The sequence below is a fragment of the Notamacropus eugenii genome, chromosome 5, assembly GCF_028372415.1.
Source record: "Notamacropus eugenii isolate mMacEug1 chromosome 5, mMacEug1.pri_v2, whole genome shotgun sequence".
NCBI lineage: Eukaryota > Metazoa > Chordata > Mammalia > Diprotodontia > Macropodidae > Notamacropus > Notamacropus eugenii.
The window spans coordinates 442,858,131-442,883,053 of record NC_092876.1 but is presented as its reverse complement, the minus strand read 5'-3'; the positions used below and the strand labels follow the sequence as shown (position 1 = coordinate 442,883,053).

The window sequence follows — 24,923 nt, the reverse complement described above, 5'->3', positions numbered from 1 at the left end:
CTCTGATGGCATGGTCCTCTTCAAAAATGAAGGACAAACACAACAACAACATATGCACACAAATAAATTGATAAATAGATAAGTGAATGAACGAACCAAATAATAGGTAACTAAGAACAAAAGATGGACAATTTTATTCAAGTATCAGAGTCCATGAAAATTATATTGTGGCAAAAATATATGTGTGTGTATGTGTGTGTGCATATATAATATTTTGATTAGCCATTCCCAAATTTTGAACTAAATCTACCTTACTTCCAGTTTCTTGTTGCTGATTTCGTTCACTTATTTTACTAACATGACTCCTTGATCACTGGAAAAAGAGAACACATATAAAAGACACAATTTCATTGTCTCTTTATTCCTAGTAAGTATCATATTGTCTTGCCTATAGTAATCACTTAATACTGGTTCCTGAATTGAATTGAACAGTTAAGAGACTATTTAATGGGAGTGCTAAAAACTGAGTGATTCCTATGATCCTCTGGCCTTCTTTTGGTCACTTCACAGGCTTTCAAAAAGCCCCACAAGGCTGAAGACCATTGGTATCTTAAGTGATTATTTCATAGTTGGCCATGGCCAACGAATTCAACACCTAGTGTCCAATCTACAAAGATGAACCTCTCTGTAGCTACTCAGGTTGGTCCTTAAGTAATAATAACTAAAAATAGCTAAGATTTATATTGAGCTTTGAGGATTGCAAGACATTTTACAAACATTATCTCCATTAATCCTTTCAACAATGTTAGGAGGCAAGTGTAATTATTATCTCCATTTAACAAATGAGGAAACTCAGGTTAAGTGAGTTGCCAAGATTCATGCAGCCAGTGTCTGAAGTAGGATTTGAACTCATGTCTTCCTAACTTCCAGTTCTATTCTCTATCCACTGTATTTCCTAGCTGTCTCATTACACTCAACATATTGTCAAGACCATGATCAGTTTCTTACTTTTATACAACCTGTAGAGAACTTATATTCTGTCAACATAGACACAATATGGTCACCTCAATATCACAGTAAAACATCAGATTAGGACTTTGTGAAAATTACTATATAATAACAATAAAATTACTGGCATATAACTAACTGGACCAAGAAAGAGAAATGCAGCTGTAAATAACAGATAACACTGTCTGAGATTCAAAAACAGGCCATACAAAATACTAGACTTCATTACGGGTAGTGAACCAGAAGGGAAGAAAGTTCAGTATTTATTTCAGAAAGGGATTTCTATGTTTCCCTGTTGCACATATTCCTTCTGTCCTCTTATTCATAGACTTGTCTTTGAGAAAATTTAAGGGACATTCAGACATGCAGAAAATGCTCTCACTTAACAGTGATCAATCATTGCTGAGGTGTCCTGCTTTCTTGCTATGGGAAGTAAGGGAATGACTCATCATTAGGCCATTTTACACACAATGGAACTTTATTATTTTTTAAAAACCTGTATTACAATATAGCTCAGGGAAAGAACAAAGATTTTAGAGACAGAGAAATGTAAATTTTTAATATGTTTCATCAGAAAAATAAGAACACATTATCTTCCTCTCCTAATCCATAATGCAATTCCACTTAGATATGGGTGTATGCTTAGACATATAACAAATATATACATGTAGTATAAAAGCATTAAAAAGACTGGAGTGTTGCTCTTTTGGGATGTATAAATTTAATTAATAATATTACCCTAGAAATTATCCAGAATACCGTGATCATATTTTCTTTTAATCAGATCTTCTTTCATTAAGTTTGGTGAAAACTCCCTTTTAAAAATTGAAGGAAGAAGTGAAATGAAAGAAACAGTCCTTACTCATCTTTCCAAATGAAATTAGAGAAGAATTTTCATATAAATGCTAAATATATATGTGTATATATATAAATTACCAAAAATTCTACAATGAATAATGAAAATTATATTATCTAATTTTTTGGCTTTTTTGACATTTTGGAAACTAACATTTTTGTCAGCGTGAAGTTCTGTCTGTACAGACTAATGTTTTTCTCCTGTCTTGCCTGTATAACTCAAGTGTCTTAACATTGACCCACTTGATTTGTTTTTGGATTGACTTAATTTTTAAGAAGATTTTTCCTCATTTGGTCCAAACCTGGTGATCTATAACTTCTATCCTTTGATTCTTTTACCACTTCAGAAGTTATGTAGAATTATTTTGTTTTTCTTTCATACATAGTAAATGAATATAAGACTCAGAGAACAGGGATTGTATGACTTTTGTATTTGATTCCTGAGTTCCTGACAAACAGTAGGTGATCAATTAATGTTTCTTTATTCCTTGACTTCAAATATTTATCATCACCTTTCAAGCCTCTTTTTAGTCTTCTCCAGGCTCAATAACAGAGAGACTGCTGATCTTTCTCTCAATTGTCAATAGTATTCTTATATTGTGGTGTTCAATAATACTACAAAAGCTAGGGGCTATCACCACAGCTGCAAGCTTAATCTGTACGCCGACAAAGAATTTGTTGGTACATATAATGGAGTTGAAATCTTGGCTCTTTAAAAGTAACCTGCAGAGTTTAGTGGAGATATTTTTCATTAGAACATTTATTCTTCAATAAGTCAAGACTGTATGACAACCATTGTGGATATTTCCTGCAAGAGCAGTTCATAAACCTTCCCTGCTATAGTAGTTGGTATTTATGAGTTATTAAGGCCTATAATATTAATTATCCCGAAGCTGGTGATGAGTCACTCAGAATTTAGCTCTTCAGAGGAAAGAAGCACAATTTATCGCACTAGGATCATACTCAAAATCTTTCCAACCTGAAAGATCTTTTCCTCTTCTGGCAGAACCAAGGCTCCCTTCTATGTAATGTTAAGGCATCTGAGTAAGAGGACAATAAATTTATTTTAATGAGGCAAAAAGTCCTTTTAAAAATTCATCTATTTTGGCCACCACATCAGACTCTCAGAACAGTTCCCTTCCGTGAGTGACTATCAAGTCACACCTCCCTTGTCTCCTGTTCATTTAAACTGATTTTTAAAATAGGGAATATGGAGTAAGTACAGAGCATTAAATTTCATCCCATTTAACAGATTTGAACTAACATTTGTTCCAGCCATTCCAGACATTCTGGATCCTGATTCTGACCTGTAAATTATTAATTCTATGTCTTAGATCTGTACAATCAATAAATATGATAGGCGTGAACATTATGTCTTGGTTCATTTTTTTAAAAAGTAGTTAAAATATTGAATAAATCAGGAGAAAATTCTCCCCATTTTGAATTTTTGTCTATTATCAATACTCCTTGGGTGTGTAATGAATGTCTGATGCATATGCAAACCTTATTAGTTTACGAAGATGGTATGATGCACATGGAGGATGCTGGAGAACTGCTTCTGGAACAATAGTGAAGACTGGAGCATTTCTGGACATTCTGTAACCATCTCAGCTGGTCTTTCATGTGTTTGAAAGGACCCTTTGCTCATTGGTTCTGCAGAACTGTTAGTAACTTCAAAAAGTCCTGTATCAGTTCCAAAAGTAATTTGTGATGCATTCATGTTTAAGGGAGTGAGATGACTCCTTCGCTTGTGAGGTGTGAGAAAACTATTCTATAAGGAAAAAGGTAATGGGAAACTCTGCCTCCTCCTTCCCAGATCATATACATATAGCACCAAGAAATGGGACTGGATCTTTTGGTATTTTCTTTTGTTCTTTTTCATTCTAGCTGCAGGGAGTGGTGACTCCAATGTGTGCTGGATGTGAAGGCCACAGGAATCCAGGAATCCAAGTCAAGTGTTAAGGCCATCTCAGAGTCTGTGCTCTGAGGAGCAAGGGTTTGGGACTGCAGTTCATTCAAAGTCACCAGAAATAATAACTTTTAACATGAACTTGTTTAGATTGATGCTACGTAGGTTTTGAGCTAACTTGTGAACCCTTCATCCTCCCTTCCTGCCACTTCTATGGTAGTTCCCTAAATTTAATAAGCTAGTGAGGACTTGAGTTGATGGCAGAATAAAGAAATACCCCAAACCCCTCGGGGTACCCTGGAACCCTTAGGCATGATATAGCAGTCCTGACTCTGGGATAGTAATGGTAGAGGGTACATGTTTTATTTGGGGGTTAATCCAAAATTATAACAAGCCTGGCCCAGAGAGAGTGTGGCCAGATTCAATCATCTTACAGATATCTACATGTATGTATATATTTCTGTGTATATATCTTGAATCAAATGAAAATTAATTATTTGTATCCTTTGAGTATAATGATATCCAAACTTGTGACACAGTCTAGAGCCTAATGGTTTTTAAGAATTGACCTAAAGGTCAAGCTCTCATCACCTAATGTTTTCCATTTTGAGCTGTAAATACTTGTCTCAGCACCAACTCTAGGCTACAAATTAGGAGACTTTAATCTACATTTTGATACTCCCCCAAATACTCTAACTTCCAATTTCTTCAAGATACTCAATTTTCTTGATCTGTTTCTTTAGTCTACTTCAAATGCAGACAGACAGCCATAACTTTGATCTTTTCATCTCCAACAAATATTGCACTACCTTGTAAATGAAACCCCCAATTCCTTTATCCGATTGCAATCTTTTAACATTTGATCTTTATGACTCTGCTTTATGACTCCTAATCCCAACTCACTCCCATCTAAAGACCTTAACATGACATGTGAGGTCACTGAACATTTGCCAAGAGCAGCCTCCTCTTACCTCCTCTTCATCTCATATCTCTCAGATGTCTTTTACCACTGTCTACTCTTTCACCCCATTTCATACAAAGAGGCTAACCTTTTCTTTGCCAAGTCAAAACCCTGGACATGAATCCTTGATCCTACCTACTGCTGTCAAAGATTGTTCCCAACCTAATCACCAGCTTCCAGTCACAAACACCATTTCATATTCAACTCTACTCTTTCACTCATACCACATATTCAATCTATTGCCATGCCTTGTCATTTTTACCTTCACAATATCTCTTATATGCTTACTTCTATCTCTATATATGTATAGCTACCACTGCAATAGAGTTTCATCACCTGATAGCTAGGCTATTGCAACAGGAAGGAAGAAAGGAAGGAAGGGCTGGTGGAAAAGAAGTTAGAAAGGAAGGAAAGAAGGAAGGAAGAAATAAAGAACTTACCAACCACCTACTATGTGCCAGGCATGATGCTAAGCACAAATTTGATAATCAAACTTATTGTGGGGGATAAGTGCTTTTGTATCCCAATTTTGCAGTTGAAGAAACTGAGGCAGACAGAGGTTAAGTGACTTAACCAGGGTTATACAGCTAATAAGTGTCTGAAGCTGTATTTGAACTCAGGTCCTCCTTGCTCCAGGTCAAGTGTTCTATCTACTGTACAACCAATTGCCTTCTGGCTAGTCTTCCTGCCTCAAATTTTTCTCCACTCAAATTTATCCTTTATTCAGTAATAAAGTGAATTTCATAAAATGAAAGGGTGATGGTGCATCCCTCCCTCCAATTCAGTAAACAACAATGGCTTCCTATTACCTTCATATAAAATATGAAACCCTCTATTTGATATTTAAAATCTTTTTATGACCTGGCTCTTTGCTATTTTTCCAGACTTCTCACTTTTTACTCTCCTACAAGTATTCTTCAGTGAAGCTCCATTGCCCTTTCTGCTGATCTAGACATACTACACTTTATCGTTAGACTCTGTAGCTTTGTACTGGTTGTCCCCCATGTCTGGAATCCTTTCTTCCCTTACCTCTTTCTTCTAGATTCCTTGGCTTTGGAAGGGGTTTGGAACATGGATTAGAGGAAAAAACTAGGGACAGGAAGGATAATAAATGATAAAATGTTTATTGAATGCTTACTATATGTCTGGCATTGTCTAAGAGGTGAGGATACAGGTGTAAGGAACAGTTATAGTACTACACAAGGAAGTATAGTTCAGAAATAGCAATGAAGTGATATTGAGGCCTGCTTATGAGAAATATGAGACAAAATCTCATCTATCAAAGCCCAAGGACCTAGGCTAGAGTCCAGTTGTCTTGTGGGAGGGGTATAAGGAGGATTAGCAAGATGGTAGAGTAATATAGAGGACACCATTTGGCAATGGCCAGGATTGGCCAATGATGAGATTATTACAAAGTAGTCTAGGCAAGAAGTAGTGGTTGTGTGAGGGAATAGAAGAAAACATATGCAAGAATTGTAAAGATAGAGATGATAAGATTTGGAAATTGACCAGATGATACATGATAAGAGTGAAAAATCAAGAATGACATCCATGGATGAACTTGAATGGATGGAAAAATGGTGGTTCCTAAAACAATAAAAGGAAGATAAGAAGACATGTTGATTTATGAGAAAGGGTAATAAGTTCCATTTGGAACATATTTCATTTGAGATTTCTGTGGGACATCAAATTTGAAATTTCAATAGGCAGTTAGTGACTCAAGATCTCACAAGTCAATGATATAATGATCTTAGAAGAGAGATTAACAGTATATGTACAGACCTTAGAGAATTCACATAAAGATAACATTGAAAACATATACATATATACACATATGTATGTAGAGAGAGAAAATAATTTAACCTGTAAGAGTTCAAAGATTCTCTATGAGAGAAAATATAGATATAAAAAAGGACAGAGCCTTTTCATACCCATGTGGATATGAAATGAATCATGTTTTAGACTAAAAAGTGATCAGGTTAGTTTGGGATTACTTGTGATTACTGTATTATTAACTACTGCATCTTAATGTGAATGTAAATAATCTGCTTAATAAAACATACTAGAATTTTATAGGAATTGACATCAATCTTATTGATAGTTTCTAAGATACCATTTCTTCAGTTGTGAAAATCAAAATAACATCTGCCCATTTCCAATCATCTAATACCTATCTTATTTCCCATAATTCACCAAATATTACCAAGAGTAGCTCTGGTATCAAACCTCTATAAGTACCCCCACAAATATAATTCATCTGGATCTACAGATCTAAATTCAATTAATGTAGTTTCAGAATTCTCTCTTCATGACATTTGTTACTGTTGAGTCCTTTCAGTAGTGTCTGATCCTTTGTGACCCCATTTGGAGTTTTCTTGATGTAAATAATGGAGTGGTTTGCCATTTACTTCTCCAACTCATTTAACACATGAGGAGCTGAGGTCAACAGGGCTAAGTGACTTCCCAAGATCACTCAGTTAGTGAATATCTGAGGCCAAATTAGAACTCAGGTCTTCCTGACTTTAGGGCTGGCGCTCTATCCACTGTGCCACCTAGATGCTCTATGAAATTTGTTATGCCTGTTCAGTTCTAAAGATTGTTCTCCTTTCTTGAGAAGACAGGAACAAAATAATGGCTGAATAGCCCTGACTTCTATATTTTGTAACTAATTTATCATCTTTTTCCAAGCTATGGGTCTCTCTTCTGTTATCTCTTATGCTTGCTACAAATATTTGTTTTAAAGTCCCATTTTATAAAAATGAAATTATTTGATAATTGCTAAGTTAACAATGAGTGAGCAGATATTATATGGCAGAAAATAAAAGAATAATGGAAAGTACTTATATAGAGACAGTTTGAAACTGAGGGACTGCCATGTTCCCCATAAGAATATAATATACTTCTTTTCTCCCCAGCATTAAGAATAGCTACTCTGATCTATTTGTGATGGTATCTTCAGTAAGAAAGATTAATTGTATTAGTGTCTCCCAAATAGGCACAAATTGTTCTAACAATATCAGGAAATAAAAATATAAAGCATCTTTTCATTTCTCTGTCAGCTGCGATCAATTGAAAAATTAAATTTCCAAGTTCTTTGTCTTTAGGGTCATCTAAAAAACTGAAAGATATGTAGATCATTTTGGCAAGTCAATATTATGTCATGAGATATACTAACTAATATACTAACTTTCTGTTTTTCATGTCAAAACAGAAACAGCATTGTTATTCGTTGACAAGCTTGGTTTCTTTTCAGTGCATAAATAAACTATTTATTGAGACAGCTAAATATACTACTACAATGATCTGACCACGTCAAGAAAATTCAATTTCAATTCAATAAACATTTTTAAGCACTTACTATGTTCAAAACACTGTTATAGGCACTAGAAAACAAAGAAATACAATGAAATAATACCCATATATGAAGGGAGTAGAGTGGTCACACTGAGGATAGGGACTGTCTTTCCTTTGTCTTTGTATACCCCATGGCTAGTTCACATACAGTAAATGATGACTATATGTGTTTTAAATTGAATGAGCTTATATTCTACTGGGAGACAAAGCATATGCAGAAAAGTAAATACGACATTTTGAGAAGGGATAGAGCACCAGTAAGTAGGAAAGATTTCATAGATGAGATAAAACCTAAGCTGAGTCTTGGAAGAAAGACACCAGGAATTCTAAAAGGAGGAAGGGAGAACACATTCCTGGTTGAGGGAAACCCCTATAAAGACATGGACATGGGAGATGGAATGATCATTTTCATTCAAACATAGTGTTCTTGAAAGTGAATGATATAAAACATCTAGAAAAGAAGTAGGTGGGAGCTAGATTATAGATGACTTTAAATGACAGGCCTAAGAAAAGTCATTTTATCTTTTAGACAATGGGGAGGTACTGAGGATTTTTCAGCAGAGAAATAGCATAATAAGACTTGTGCATTAGGAAGATGATTTTGGCAGCTGTGAGAAGAATGGATTGGAGATAAACGATAAATTAGAAGCAGAGAGACCAATTAGGAGGCCACTGCAGTAATACAAAGTGTGAGATGATGAGGACCTGAACTGGGGCATGACTGTGAATGGAGAGAAAGGGGCAGATGCAAGAGCTACTGTGAAATGACAAGACTTGGAAAACTGGTGAGGCAGAGGAAAAGGTAATAGACCTGAGGAATTGGGGAAATAGTGGTGCCTCAAAAGAAAGCAGAAAAAAATAGAGGATGGGTAGGTTTAGAGAAGAAAACAATGAACTCTACTTGGGATATATTGAAATTGAGATGCCAATGAGAAATCCAAGTGAAGACGTTCAATGACAGTTGGTGATGTGAGACTAGAGTTTAAGAGAGATGCTATGGATGAATGTATCAATCTGAAAGCCATTGATATAGAAAGGGTAATTGAATCAGCTTCAGTTTTAAAGAAAATCCAGGAAATTTTATACACACATATATGTGCAGAGGAAGAACTTTGTGACATACTTCTACTTAAGAGGTAAAAGTTTATTATTATTCATCAAAGGAGAAATCAGATAAGAGGACAAACAGTAGAAATCTATGTCATGAAAGACAAAAAGAAAAAATCTCTAAGAAATAGAAGTTGATAGGTTTACAGATAGTAGAGTAAGGATAAATAAAAAGGTCAATGGATTTCACAGCTAGATTTTTAGTAACCTGGAAAAGGGCAATTTAAGTCAAACGACAAGGAATAACCAGAAATTAAGAAAGTAGAGAGAATGAGTTTGGAAAACTATCTAGGTCTCTGATTGGAAAGGAAGAGAGACGTAACAATAGTATGAGGGGATGTCAGGGCATAAGTCGGTTTATTCTATTTTTTTTTTTCCTGAGAAGGGTTAGGCTTATGTATTGATAATGCATTTTTTTGTTTGTTTTAGTGTAATCAAATGCCTCTGATTGAATAGTGTAATTAAAGGAGATCTTCCCCTTCGATTAATGGGCCTGGGAAGATTTGTAGGAAGGCTCATACTTTTTGTTAATGAGGCAGTGGTTCTCAAGGGTTATGATGCCCTCTGGCTCTAAAAAGTGTATTAAGACTCTGAGGTGAGGTTTGACTTTGGGGCTTAGTTTTTGGAAGAAGGTTTGTGTGCCAGATGAGACTCTGGGAAGCTGCTATGCAGTTCCCTGGCTTGAAAACCCAGATGTTGGTGCATCGGTGTCTAGTAACTCTGTATGTATGGTCAGACAGTTATCTGTCTTGATTTATGATGTATGTATTGCTTATGTCAGGCAGCTGGAAGCACTGTGTGTTGATTTTGACTTCTATGCATTTTCTCTGAAGTTCAGATACTGACTTTTTCCTGAAGCAAGTGAATGATATATGTGCTTGATCAAAGTGATTTTTGAACCCCTTGAAATTTGCTTTCTTTTTAGAAATGCAGATCCAAGAACCTGTACAAGAGGCCCTCCTGTATATGTCGGGGTGCTTTCTGTTACACTTCACTGGTAGGAAGTGGGGTAGACCTGAGTTTGTTTTTAGGAAATGGGAGCCAATTATTAATACTAGGGACAAGCAATAATTTAGATATGCTTTAATTTTATGGCCACACTGATTATGCATGTTTGCTTCTAGTGGCATAAGTCTGTCTCAGAACATTTCACCTTGTCTAGATGAAATAAGAGTGAGCTTGTTTGCTCATTTTTACTAAGATCACTGCTGAATAAGTGCTAGATTTGGAGCCACACATTTTTTGTGTTGTTAATTATTTTATTTTTAAGAATGAACATTACTCTGAGGAAATGAGTAAAAGTTATTGCACTTAAATAGCACATTTCAATGACTTAGAGATATTGCAATGAATTTTGGGAATACAAGGAAATGAAGCATTTCAAGAATCAAACATATACTGAAATAGACTCAATTGCACTAAGTACAAAGAAAAGTGTGGTTAAAAATGAAAAACAAAAACTGGCAAACTGTTGCCACCAAACATTCTAAGACCTGACAACTAGAGGATTTGTAACTGATTTCTTTGCAATGAAGAGTAAACTTCTTTACATGAGATTATAAGTTTCTATCCCCAGAAGTTAGCATAGCGCTTGGTACACAGTAGGAACTTAATAAACATTTATTTGTTCATGGAAAGAACAATCATAATAACAATAAAAAATAATTTTGCATTGCTTGACTACACACATTTTTAGTGAGGCTCTTATTTTGTCCTTCCCCTTTTTAGTAGAGAAGTAAAAGAAATATATTTTTATTAATTTTAAAAATAGATCACTATAAATATCTGATTGATTTGAGCTGCTTTTTCCTGTCTTTTGTGCCATTTCTTTCTCATCTATAATGATTCCAGGATTTCCTTTGATACTGGTTTTAGTTTAATGATATTCTTTCACTAAAAGTTATTGAAAATACACTTTTCCTGCATACACTGTTTTATGATAAAACATTAATTCTCATTATATGCACTTTTCCTGACACAGTAACAATGAAATCATCTATAAAATTCAGTTGGTAACATAGAAACCATGTCCTCTTGCTACTAATTCCCTAGAATTCTGTGAACTTTTGTGCTAACACCTCAATAAAACAAAAACAAAAATAATATTTCTGGCAATATTCATTTTTTATACCACCTGAAATACTATACAGCAAATAAAGTTCTTAAAACTAAAACTTTCTTTTTACCTGAATCTTACCTTCCACTCTTTCAGATGGTGGTGTGAGAGTGTCGTACTGTATACTACCCTGTTGTAAATCTCTACCTTGGCTGCCTTCTGAAAACCAAAGGAGAGGTTGCTGGGACTTTAGGCTCTGCTGTTGGAAGATGTTAAGACTCACTGAAGTGAGGCTATCACCTTGGAGCCTAGAGCCCAAGGACTTGCACAATGCTTTGGGCGCATACCCACAACCCAAAACTTGAGTTTTAAAAGCAGACAATGAAAATACGCAGCGAATGCACAGGGAACTCTTTACAACAGCAGAATGAACAAGACCAGGGAAATGTCCAGCTCCACAAACCTGCACACTTCGCACCTCTGTTTTTTTCTCCGCTGCTTATAACCACAAATGTATATTATTGTAAGTGTGAAAATGAAAATGAATTGACTAATAAAATAACTCAGATGCTTGTAGTCATTAAAGTTAAACGTGGGAATACTGAGGCTTGACTGTATATACACACTACATACACATACAGAAATGTATTTGTGTATAAATATATACATATGTATGCATAGTCTTCCATCCATGCAAAATCTTAATGAGAACTATTTGTCTATGAATTAAAGGCATCCTCAGTGAAGGTATCAATAGGTGATTAGCAATATTCAACAATGGTCGTAACTTTATCATATGTGATGATCTTTGAAATATTACTTTAATTCTCATAATGATCCTGACAGGAAGCTGGTATTATCATCCTCATTTTAAAGATGAGGAAACTAAGGTAAGTAGAAGTAGAGTTACATATTCACAGTAAGTGTCTGAGGATGGATTTTATCTCAGGTATTCATTGACTTCAGGACTAGTTCTCTATCCACTATACCACCTCAAAGATTTCCCTGGTACGTTAATAAAGTCAGAAGAAAATGACAAAGACCTCAAGAATGTTGGGTAAGGGCATCACCACCTGTAACCCAAATGTGTAACTCTAACTTTTCTCTTGACTCCTTAATCTCTTTTGTTCTATCTATCTATAACAGGGGACTTGACTAATGAAGGCCAAGTACTGGGGATATGTCCAGAAGCAGGATCCCCAATCATTCATGTAGATTCCATGAGCATCCATTTAGTTTCCAAGTCTTGTGGCTTCTACAATCATCACTACAACTCTCATATTTGTCCCCTATCTTTTTTTCCTATTCATATATCTGCTCTCTCAGTTCATGGCCTCATTATCTCACACTTAAGTTATTGAAAAGCCTCCTAATTTTGTTTCCCTACCTCAAATCTCTTTCTCCAAACCGTTCTCCACACAACTGCTAAAATAATTTTTATAAAGAATTCTTCACACATGCAATAAAATTACTGATATCCTATTACTTCAAGAATGAAATACAAACTCCTCTTTTTTTCCTTTACAACCATTCACATGCTTGTGAAAACCTACCTCTGTTGTACTTATTTGTTAATCCCTTTCACACACTCTATGATCCACCCAAACTTGTCTTCTCGTTATTCTTCATCAATGACATTTCATATTCTACCTCCATGCCTTTGCACTGGTCATGCCCCATGAATGAAATGCATACCTTCCTTACTTCCACCTTAGCTTATGTCATAGCCTTTCCTGATCTTCTCAGATACTACTCCCTTTCTCCCTTAAATTAGTTTGTTTTTCATAAGTACATATATTTATTTGTGTATGCATATCTATATATGTTGTATATACTTTTATATCTATGTATTCTTTCCCCCAGGCATAATGTAAGCTACTTGAGGGTAGAGACTGTTTCATTTTTGTCTTTTTAGCATCAGCACATAGCACTTTGCCTGGCACACAGTAGGTATTTGATAAATGATGATCTACTGACTGGAAGGGACAGATGGAGATAGAATCAAGGAATTAAGTTGAAGGGTTGGTCTTGGAAAGAGAAAAGGATTCCTATTTTCTGAAAGAAGCAGCAAAGAATGAGAGAATGGATGATGCTCAAGGTAGATGGGTAGGTTTTTTTTTTTTTCCCCAGTAAAGTAAGGAGTCTTCAAAGGAGGGAGAGGTGAGTGGGTTTGAGGAAAGAAGAAGAGATTTGAAGTAATGTGACAAGGCATTTATCAGGGAGGGGAAAAAAAAGATGTCTACCTAGCAATGAGTGTTCTGTTGAAATTTAAAAAAATAAAATAAATTTATCATGAACCAAATTGATACAGTTCAATTCAGTGAAGCAAACACTTTTTCATGTTTGTTTGTACTATATACAAGTATATTGTACATATATACTTGTATATTGGATACATATTGTATCCATTTTGTATATTGAAGTCAAAGTATGTCTACTTTGTATATTGGATACAAAGACCAAAAGGAAAGAAAAAATATTACTGCCCTCAAGGAACTTACACTCTATTGGGAAGTAAAACATATCAGCAAAAATGTGAAAATTTGAGGAGAGAGCACTGACAACGTTGTTTGGTTGTTTGTCCTTTGTCTTTGAAGTGAACCAATGACATCACAGGATGATGTCTTGATTTCTTCATGAATTGGATTTAAATGAAGCAGAGTTGCACAAATTATCAACCTCACTTTCTCTTCCAGTATCACTAGAGTCCAAAGCAAGATAAAAGTCAGGATGACTGGCAATGTCCTGTCATCCAGGGGATGATGCTGGCATCTCTGATGTCTGATGAAAGATCTAGGGACTCCATAGTGCCCACATCAGCCACCTTCATGCTTATTCGAACAAATTGTTCCCATGTCCCCACTCTGCTGGGTAATAATGTTCATTTGCTTGGTGTAGACATCCCCTTAACTCACCAACCGATTTGAGACCTGTCAGTTATCCTCAGCCATAGTTTCCATAGGAAGTGGTTCCTGCTCAGTAAAGTGATTTCTTCTTACTCCGTTAAGCAATACGCAAGTAGAAGTGGAAAAGACAAATAGATGGTGCAGGGGTTTTGCAAGTTATGAGCAGTGATCAGATAAGAGACGAGAATTAAGGGCCAAGGGTAGTGTTGAGTTCAATGGATTAACTAAAGAAAGTGCTAAAGTTTTAAAACAGAGAATGTACTATTTTCTGTATTGAAGCAAAATCTGAATATAAAATCAAATGCCTGACTGAATTATTTAAAAAACCAAAAACAAAATACCACACTCTTAGTATATTTGAGTAGCTGAACTTTGCTATTATGGAGGATATACATTTCAAAAATTATGCTAACATTTACAGGACAAAATTAATGGGACATGTGGGAAGTTATCACCTTAAGAAAACTATTACCTTCTGTTGACTAAATTAATGATTTTTTCCAACCCTTCTGGGCAAAGAAAATAATTAAGTAGAACTTATAAAGGTTATGGTATCAAATATAAGGAAGTGTGGCATAGTGGACACAGAGCTGGCCTTAAAGCTAGGTAGATCTTGGCTCAAGTTCTGCAACGGATATATACTATCTGTCCAATTCTATACAAGTCACATAAACTCCCAGTGATCTAGGTGAGTCTCTAAGTAAGAGAAAGTGCCAACTTGAAATGATAGATGGAATTTTCTCACCTGGGAGTTCCTAATAGCAAAGAAATTACCTGTCCGGTTGCTATCTCCCTCTAATTTTTCTATATAATTGAAGGAAGGAAACAAGATCGTATTGTGTCTACGATGCTCCAGGTACTGTGCTTAGCACACCTCATTTGATAATGCTACAAGTCAGTTGCTATTGTTATTACCACTCTCTTTTCAGTTAAAGAAACTGAGGGAGACAGAGCTGAAATGACTTGCTCAGGGTCACAAAATTATTAAGTGTCTGAGACTTTATTTGAACTCATCTTCCAAACTCTAGGCCCATAAATCTATCCACTGTACTACTTAGCTGCCTAATATGTAATAATGGTAACATAAAGTATTCTAAGATTAGAATTCACTGAAAGAACTATAATGTTTCCAGATATTATAATGTTTATGAAGACATCATAAAATGGAGAAAGATTCCAGATTAGCATTTGTAGGCTGCCCCTTTATAGCCCGTAATAGAAAAACCCAATTCCTCTATCACCTACACATCTGGCATTGTAAATGGCAAAGGACTACCATTTTAGGCCAGAGAATAACCTTTTTCTCTGACATGAGATCTTTGCCCATTAATAGCAATGAATTGGACACAATGAAGCTTTCTTTTACTCATGACTAATTCTGTCATATTATGAAAGTTCAGAAATTTTTAGACAAGGATAAATTTCAGAAAGAAAAAGAAATGTAAGATTTTCTGGGCAACTGTTGCATTCTTTGATTCATTTCACATTAAAAAAATACACTTAGGCTAGGTTTAAAAAGCAACTCCTCTCATTTTATGGATACTATCCCATTTTCTTTATCACACATTATCTTTACTTGATTATGAGAAATCAACTATATAAGAGAAAGGTACTATACCAAACTCATAGGTAGTGGAAGCCTTATTGCATATTTCCATGTCCACAATCTATTTCTTAAGAAACATGGCACAAGTGATGTTTAAGTCAACCATATGGTCTTTTCATCTATTCTGTAGCTATCTTATGGGTACATAATTATTTTTTACATGTTGTTTTCCCCTTCAGATGTGACCTCCTTGAGGTCAGGAGGATTCTTTTCTTTTCCACTCTTTATATTCCCAGCCCTTAGCACAGTGCCTGGCATATAGTAAATAATAAATGTTACTGATACTGACATTGATTAATTAGTAGGTTTAGCTTTAAAGTCAGCCTGTCATTCTAGCTTTGCCAAATGAGAATTATTTAAGATAGGGACTCTTGACAGAGGCATATTTCCCATTCAGTTAGAGAAGTGAAAATGTACTTCACTTCAGGGGTAGCGTGAAACTAGATGAAGGAATAGTTAGGTAGCACTCCTAGAAGACATCTCAGCAGAAGAGAAAAAAGTGGATTCAGTTCCCTCTGTCAAGAGAGGATTTCAGATTTCATGTATTTGCATCTGTACCATTATTCAGTTTTTCTCTCCTCTCAGTCTCCTTGCTGTGACCTTTCACATCACAGCAAATACAAAATAAAAGCCTTGTAGAGCTAGAAAGGACCATAGTGGCTATCCATACTAATTAATTCCTGAAAAAGAATTCTTATTATAGCATATGTCACAAGGAGTCAACGAGACTTGACTTGAAAAATATTAATCATGGGGAATATACTAAAAAAGTAGTCCATTCTATTTTAGATAATGAGAATTTTTTGACTGCCTAAATTTGATTCCTTACAACTTCTACTAACTTTTCCTGATTTTCCTTCTGAGACCAAAAAGAACTACTTTAATGCCCCTTCCACATGATATCCCTTCAAATACCATGTCTGGCCTGAATCTTTTTGTCTCTGGGCTAAATATCTCTAGTTCCTTCAAAATCCTCACATGACATGGGTATAAAGATGTTTACAATCCTGATTGCTTTCCTCTGGGCACTGTCCATTTTTAACAGTCCTTCCTAAAATGTGGCTCCAAATTCTGAATACAATATTCCATGTATCTATAAACTGTTGGCCAACTATGTCTCACCCATCTTAAACTTTTGAGGTTTACATTTCTAAACTAAATAATAAAATTTGAACTATTCCAATTCAATTTTTATTATATTTAGCCCAATACTCCACTGAGTCAAAAAAAATTGATGCTGAATCTGTCATCTAGTATGTTAGCTATCCTTTCAAGTTTTCTATCACTTGCAAATTAATAAGTTTGTCATCCATGACTTTATCTGTCACTGTTGTAATTAAGTAGCACATGGTCATACACAGATTACTAGTACACATTCTCCCATGCCAAATTGACATTGAGCCAATAATAGTAACACTTTGAGTCTGCCCATTCAATCAGTAATGAATTCATGCTTTATTGTCTATCTTATATCTCTTTATCTTTTCCGCAAGAATGGTATGAAATACTTTATCAAACAGCGTATCTCCCTGTTTAGTATTTCAACAGCCATAATGCTGGATCTTTATAACCAGTTTCTTTCTCTAAATATTCACTAACCATCGTTCTATTCTATATTTCTATTCTAATCTATTCTAGATTTTTCTCAGAAATATAATTCATATACCTAGGCTTATAGGTAAGCAATTCTATTATCTTCCCCTTTCTTGAAAATCTAAACAACATTTAAATTTCTCCTTTCCTGCAGTAACTCTCCCATTTTCCATGAGTTCTCAAATTTCACTGACTGGCTCAGTAACACCATATGTCAATTCTTTAACTATCCAAAAATGTAACTGATCTAGTCTAGATGACTCAAATTCATCTTGGGCGGCTAAGTGCTGCTTTACCATCTCCTTACTTATCTTGAGTTGTAAGATAGTCCATTTTTATTGGTCATTTCCAGTTCAAAGGCTATTTTCTGTAACAGAGAAAATAGAAACATTCCCTCCAATTTCCCTAAATTAATATCTTTGCCTCTTTTCTGTGTTATCATCATCTTATTCACACTGTCATATACTTATATCATCTTTGAGCTTTCCCCTAATATATATGTACCCCCCACATATGTACACATATGTATACACATATACGTATATACACACATACAAACACGCACACATACATACACATAAAACAAAACAAAAAATTCTTGCTTTTCTTTGCTGAATCCAGCTTACTCTGAGTGTTAGGTCTCCCCTCCTTTCTGCAGGACTATACCAAGTATTTAGATTATTCTCTGTCACTTCCCCTTGCTTTCATTTTTAGTGTAGAGAGAGGGACAGGCTTTCACTGTCAAATTACTCTAACAAAGAATTCAATTATGCATGATAGAGACAGGAATTTGAGTTGGGTAGGTAGAAAGGAGTGATCCTCCTTAGCTTACCTTCTGTTCTGACAAATTCATCTGCAGCTAAGTCAGAGGAGATCTTGGCAATGTCTAAGACTGTTAGAAGGTCTAGTTGTCTACAACAAATCTATAACAATCTATTAAAAAAAGGCTTCGATCTTTTCCAAAAGATTTAAAAATTATTCCCTGAGTCTAAGCCTAGAAGAATTTTGCCTCTCTATTGTTAGCTGCATGTGATAGCTGTAACTTTCAAGCTGTCTGCTTGCCCTTATCAGAGACAGTGTCTAGACACTATACCTATCAGACTGAAGCTGAAATGCTTTGTCTGGTTCATTTCACATAATGCCCAGGGATGAATGCCCGTTAAAGACTAGGTCCAGTAAATACGAGAAAATAATATGTTCAGGAAAGAAGCCATGCTGTTGGGACTAGAATCATGGAATTCAGCAGGGCAACATGCCTAGTGATGAGAATAGCATGATGACATTACTAGATGTTAGGCATCGAGCAGATCAGAGACATGAGTTAGGTCATTCTTTGGGCCATTGTAAGTAGACATTTGAGGTTGTGGATTTTACTGTTTTCTTTCATGGATTTTGACTCTTTTGAATTTCTAGACATCACAAATGGTAATCTTATATTGTAACCACTCTCTATAGCATGTAGCCTGATCTGCACACAGAAGCAGTTAACCCCCTTCTCCAACTTTTTTGATTGTTGATTTGTTTTTAATTTTAAATTCCTTTGGAGAAAGCTAGGAGAGCACTAGATTCGGATTCAGGAAATGTTTACCCCTGAAAAACTTTAGTGTAACTTTTCTCATCTTTAATTCCTTCATATGTAGCACAGTGACAATAATAACATCTACTTCACAGGGATGTTGTAGAAAGTGAAATAATACCTATCAACCTTTAAAATATAAACAAATATTATTGTTGTGTTATTGTTAATTATCCAGTTACTGAACTTACAGTATACCATACAAATATACTTTTTCTAGTCTTTATAACATATATTTCATTCTTGACCAGGAGTCTGTCATTCAAGATTTTAAGTGACAAGTGTTAGTTGATTAAGTGAGCATATGACTACGTAAAGATATAACATCTAAAGAAATATACACATGTACCTTACATTAATTATACTCTTTGTGGTCTGGTAAGGTGAAAATATTAGCTTCAAGAAGCTTTAGATACCGAAAGTGTGTTGGGAGATTTTCTAACCTGGTTGGCAAAAGAGCACATGACTTTCATTTCTAAGAAGAAGGGATTACAGAAACCTATTAGTAGCTGAAGTGATAGAAACCTTTGGGGAGTGGATCTATCGCCTTACTTTTGAAAGAGAAATGAGAGCACCAGAGACTCAAACTCCAGTTCATTTTCATTGTCTAGAATTTGGCTTTATCTGACAAAGACAACACCCTACACAAATCTAATTCTTACTCTTTGTGTACCATCCAGCTACCAAGTACTACATTAATGACATTTCAAATTGGGAAGGGCATGCAATCACAAAGGCTTTAGGGTACATATTAGTTTTATTTCTTCCCAGTTCCAAAATAATTTAAATTTTTTGAATATCTAAAGAAAATAATGGTTTTGGTTCATTTAATAAGAATTATTATCCCGATGTTAAAATATTTTATAAAATACAAATACATGTATATAAAGATATATTATATGTATACACATACATATGTTGTATATGTATGTAAGTATATATTACATGTATATATGTGAAGGCTTAAAACTGTACTGAGATTTTTGGGACATTCTGTATAAAGAAAATCGTTCAACCAAAAATTCACTGTCTTCATATAAATATCAAATCAGTAATTGTCTGCCATAGTTACTATTAAGCCATTATAACTGGTCATAGCACAGCTTATATAGTTTTTGACAAAATTTAAAAAGAACTGAGAGCCTAATAGCAGTCTTGAAATATCTACTCACATCATGAGCTATGATTTTTCATATGTATGAGTTTGGAACTTTTACAATTTATAGTAAGGGAATTATCAAAAAAGGTATTACTGTAAGATTTGAAGGAGTTAGAGTAGTATTATTAAAATGCACCTGGCATAGACAGAAGTGAGTTTGAGTGTAAATGCTGAAGCAGGAAAATTGCCATGTGTGAATCTATATAAAGAAGTTAGGGAGAGAAAAAATACTTCAGGAACAATAGCTGTCTCTAAAACAGTTATGTACAAAATGTAGGTAGAACCTGGTAAGGAACATTTCAATGTACGCCTGAAGAGCTAGAAGAAAGAAAATACCAGCCAAAGTGTATCTATGACAAATTATTGAGAGATACAATGAATCATTTGAAAAATAAATGAGGATTGTTTAAATATGATTCAAATATGCATGAAATAAACTTAATAATTGTAAAGCATTTTCGAAAATATAAATAGCAACTTTTGATAAACAAATTCGAAATGATAATAGAAACTGATGAAAGGATTTGTCCTTAGGACTGAATATTTTCTTTGTACGATAGTTACAAAACATAGTTTTCTTTAGTGAAAAGTAATCACTAAATGATTACATTATGCGGTTTATTTATAGTTCTAAGTATCAGTTCATATAACTTGGTAATTCATTTATCAAGTTTTATTTTGAATTAACCTAGTGGCTCTAAACCAATATGAAATGGAATGCAAAGATGTGTCACTGACTTTGCTTTGAGAGTCGCATATATTTCAGAGCTAAGGACTTAGATCAGTGCGGCTATAATGTTTCTTATCTCAGTATGCTATTAAAATGACAGGAAATTCATATTTCATGTAGCATAATGGTGCATTTTTATGAGCACATACCTCTTAGTAGTTTCATTTTTTTTCTTAGAGTTGATTAGTTCATACGTCTAGATACCTTCATGCTATCACCATATTCTCCTAATCTTGGATTAGAAGAGTCACAGTTGGTTTATGGTACTGGATTTGGTTCCACTCAAAAGGATGGAACCATTATATTTTGAATTAAATACTTTGAACTAGTAAGTATTGCCACCTTGCAGTCATCCTTGACTCTTCCTTTTCTTTCCTATGCAAGCAGTTGATATTCTTCCTTTGTGACATCCCTCATAGTTATCCCCCTTTTTCCACTCACATGACATCTATCCTAGTAGAGATCTACTAAATTGATAATTTAGTAAAATACTAAACTATTGCAATTACATCCTAATTGATTCCCTCTTTCCTGTTTTCACCCTTTGTCATCTATTTTCCAAACAGTTGCCCCACTGATCGTACCAAAACACAGATCTGACCATATCACCATTCAAAGTTCTCCACCATCTGGTTCCTACCTACTTTCTAGTCCTTTTTCATAATACTTTTTTCCTGAACTCTAAGTTCCAGTCAAACTGGTTTGTTTCTTACACATGATATTTCATCTTTGGTCCACATGCCTTTGGATAAATCATCCTCATCCATGTGTGGAATGCATTTCTTCTTCATTGCTGCCTCTTCAAGTTCTTAGCTTCCTTCAGAGCACTACAGTAGTCAAATCCTGAATATGACAGGTGTTTATATTCATCCCTTTCTGCTTCAGAAGACTGACAAGCAAAACTGAAGTAGGAAAACAATGAGGAAGGTAGGAAAATGAATGGGGCCAGCCTCATCTCCAAATCTCCTCTGCTCTTGCTATGGAAGAGGTTTTTAAAAAATTTACTACTTTTTGTCATTTTCATGCTCCCACTGGAGTTGGTGGCTATTGGCAGTTTCTCTGCCAAGGCTTCAGTTTCTACTATAGCCCAAGGAGTAAAGAAGGTTGAATTGTGACAGAGCTGCAGTAACAAAAGCAGAAACTCTGGAGCAAAGACAAGGGCAAGAGGCATGAGCATCGCCATTAAGGACAAGAACTGTAAAAGAGACCAGATTGAAAGTTATTGTGGAAAATTATCAGCCAGTGAAATTGATCAAGAGACTAATCCCAGTATTCTGGTACTCCCTGTCCCCTCATTTGTCCCCTCATTGTTTGCAAATTTGCTCTATTAGTTTGAGAAGAGTGGTTTTTGTATGTTTTTGAGAGGATACATGATTGAAGACAGTAACTTCTTTCTATTTTCACTATATGATGGCTCTTAAACAGTCCTTTATTCTCTTTTAATAAACCACAAGGTCATTGAAAAGTCTTACAAATAAGATTGGTTGACTGAGGGCAAGAGATTCCCCAGACAGTATATTAAGGTGAAAAGATAGAGCCTTAATGGCAATTCTTGACAGGGCCTGGATAGTGAGGGAGAATCTCCTTTTGGGGAAAGAGAGAAAAGTGTCAAGTAAACTCGATCTGAAGGATTGGACAGGATGGAAACTTTGATTTCTTCAGAGTATTTTAGCCAATAGACCACTCCTTCTTAAGTAGCACTGCTAACATTGTATTTGATCACTCTGTGGAAATTGGTCAGGGAGCCTACATTTCCTTTGGGCCACATGTTATTAAGCTGGTAATTATTGTGGATGTTATTGATCAGAATAGGGCTTTGGTTGATGGCTCATACAGTGGTGTGAGGAGGCTGCCTAAGCTATTTAAATGCATGCAACTCACAGACATTTTCCCTCACAGTGCAAATAGGAAGTATGAAGTCTGAGTGGGAGAAAGAAAAAGATCAATAAAAATGGAAAGCCACAAGATGGGCCAAGAATATTGAAGCTAGGAAAAGGAAAACCAAGTGACAGATTTTGAATGTTAGAAAGTTATGAAGGCCAAGAAAATGATTATCAAGCACGAAGTGAAGAAACTCTAGAAGGCATTTATCCAAATAGAACCTCGTAAGGTTGAAACTGCTCAGAACATACCACCTACCCCAAAAGTCCTCACCAAGAAGATCCCTTTAAGAAGGCTAAGGGTCAGAATGCAGGTCCAGGTCCAAAAGATCAGAAACTCCAAGGCCAGAAGGGTCTAATGTAGAGAGCACCAGCTTATAAGGCTCCAACCCAGAAAACAGCCATCCCAAAGGTTAAAAAATAAAAGAGACTGCCAAATGTCAAATAAATATTATCTTTGATACAATCATAGAAAGAAAAAAATTCATGATTTTCCAAAATTCTAATATTTCTGAGCAATATTTCATTTCTTTTCCCCTTCGCTGAAATTTGAACCCAGTTAGCAAGGATAACTGTGATAACTGTAAATTTTATCCTGTTGATGTTATATTCATAAACATAAGACTTCAACATGGAGTCATCTAGGCTAAGTGGTCCTAATGCCTATAAATGTGTGTTCATCTTTCATTGCCAAAGAAGACCATGCCATCAGAGAAATAATGATATAACTTGCACTTGACTTTGTTTTGAGTGAGGGAGGGCTGTGCAGGTCACAAGCCTCACTTCTCCTCCAGAGCCATCTGAATCCAGTGACCAGATATTCATCAGGATGACTGGAGATGACCCAGGATAGGCAACTCGGGTTAAGTGACTTACCCAAGCTCACACAGCTAGTGAGTGTCAACTGTCTAAAGGGAGATTTGAACTTAGGTCCTCCTGACTCCTGCACTGGTGCTCTATCCACTGCACCACCTAACTGCCCAAATTCTTATAAAGCCATATAGGCAAAACACACAGTACATACTTTTCCTCAGCAAACTCTGTGTTGAGCAGATAAAGTCTGAAGGTTTTGATTGGGTAAACTCTTGACCTATTGCGGGGACCCTGAGTCATTCTATTTCTGCTGCCATAAATAGCTAATTTTAGATCCTCCCAGGAGTTTGTAGTACAATTAAGAAACTCTCCCTACCAAAACTAAACTCCAGCTTGGTGTTTACACATGACTCTAAGAACTTTTCCACTAAATGAGTCTTATTATCAATGCCCTCTACTATGTCTGGCACTGATTAGCCATTTTCAAACAACCTGGTTTGTGGAGTATATAATTTTGCCACCTAAACTCAAACTTTGAGCATGTTTTCTCACCAATAGAATGTGATGAGTTTCTTGCACATGGGGACAAACCTCTGTTTGTTTCTATTGACATATAATACATGCGTATTTTTATGAGTGTATGTTTGCCTGCTTGCTGTGCCAAATAATAATACAGTTCATGATTGTATCATTTTCCTGAGTGTCATTTTTCTAGAAATTCCTGAACCTAGGTATTTGCTTTAACTTGAGCTATGGGGTCATATAAAGGAGTAACTAAATCTATTTAGCCAGACCTGTGGTGGGAGGAGGAGTCTAATAGCTTATAGAGTGTACTTTCTGATAAATATTAAGGATATTACAGTCCTTCAGAAAGTCTATGGATGAGCACTCAAAACATTCCATTGAAAACACCTGGTTGATGCCTGAATTTAGCAGTAACTAGTAGACAAATTTTATTTTATACTTCCTTGATGGTTAAGTAATGACTTAAGTGACAGCCTGCCTTTCTGTAGTCTTGTACGGATAGACTACTTTTGGTATAGCAAATTTTCTACCAGTTATTAGCACTTCCTGTTAAAATTAATTTCTGTTGCTTTTTATAATCTTTGTTTTAATTTCTTTTTTAACTTCATGGAATCTTTTTCTTTAACATCACAAAATTACTAAATTTTAGAGGTGGAAAAGATCTTAGGAGTTGCCTGGTTCCACCCATACCTTAAATAAGTCCCTATCATAACATTCATCCTCTGCTTGAAGACCTCTCTGCTGAGTTATCCCATTCCCTGTTGGGACAGGTTTAATTGTTAGGAAGTAGCAGACCTCTCATAGAACATAAGTTCCTTCAAGGCAAGGATGTGTGTGTGTGTGTGCCTGTGTGTGTATGTATACACATATATACACACAAACACACATACACACTCATATATATATATGTATATATATATATATATACATACACACACACATATA

At 35.3% G+C, this 24,923-nt stretch overlaps 1 protein-coding gene and 1 pseudogene across 11 annotated transcripts in view; one reads left to right on the top strand and one right to left on the bottom strand.

Annotated features, from left to right (window-relative positions):
* Positions 1-24,923, bottom strand: part of DMD (dystrophin) — a 2,329,373-nt gene that overhangs the window by 1,246,355 nt on the left and 1,058,095 nt on the right. The window lies entirely within an intron of this gene.
* On the top strand, positions 8,982-23,004 carry LOC140504097 (large ribosomal subunit protein eL14 pseudogene; annotated as a pseudogene).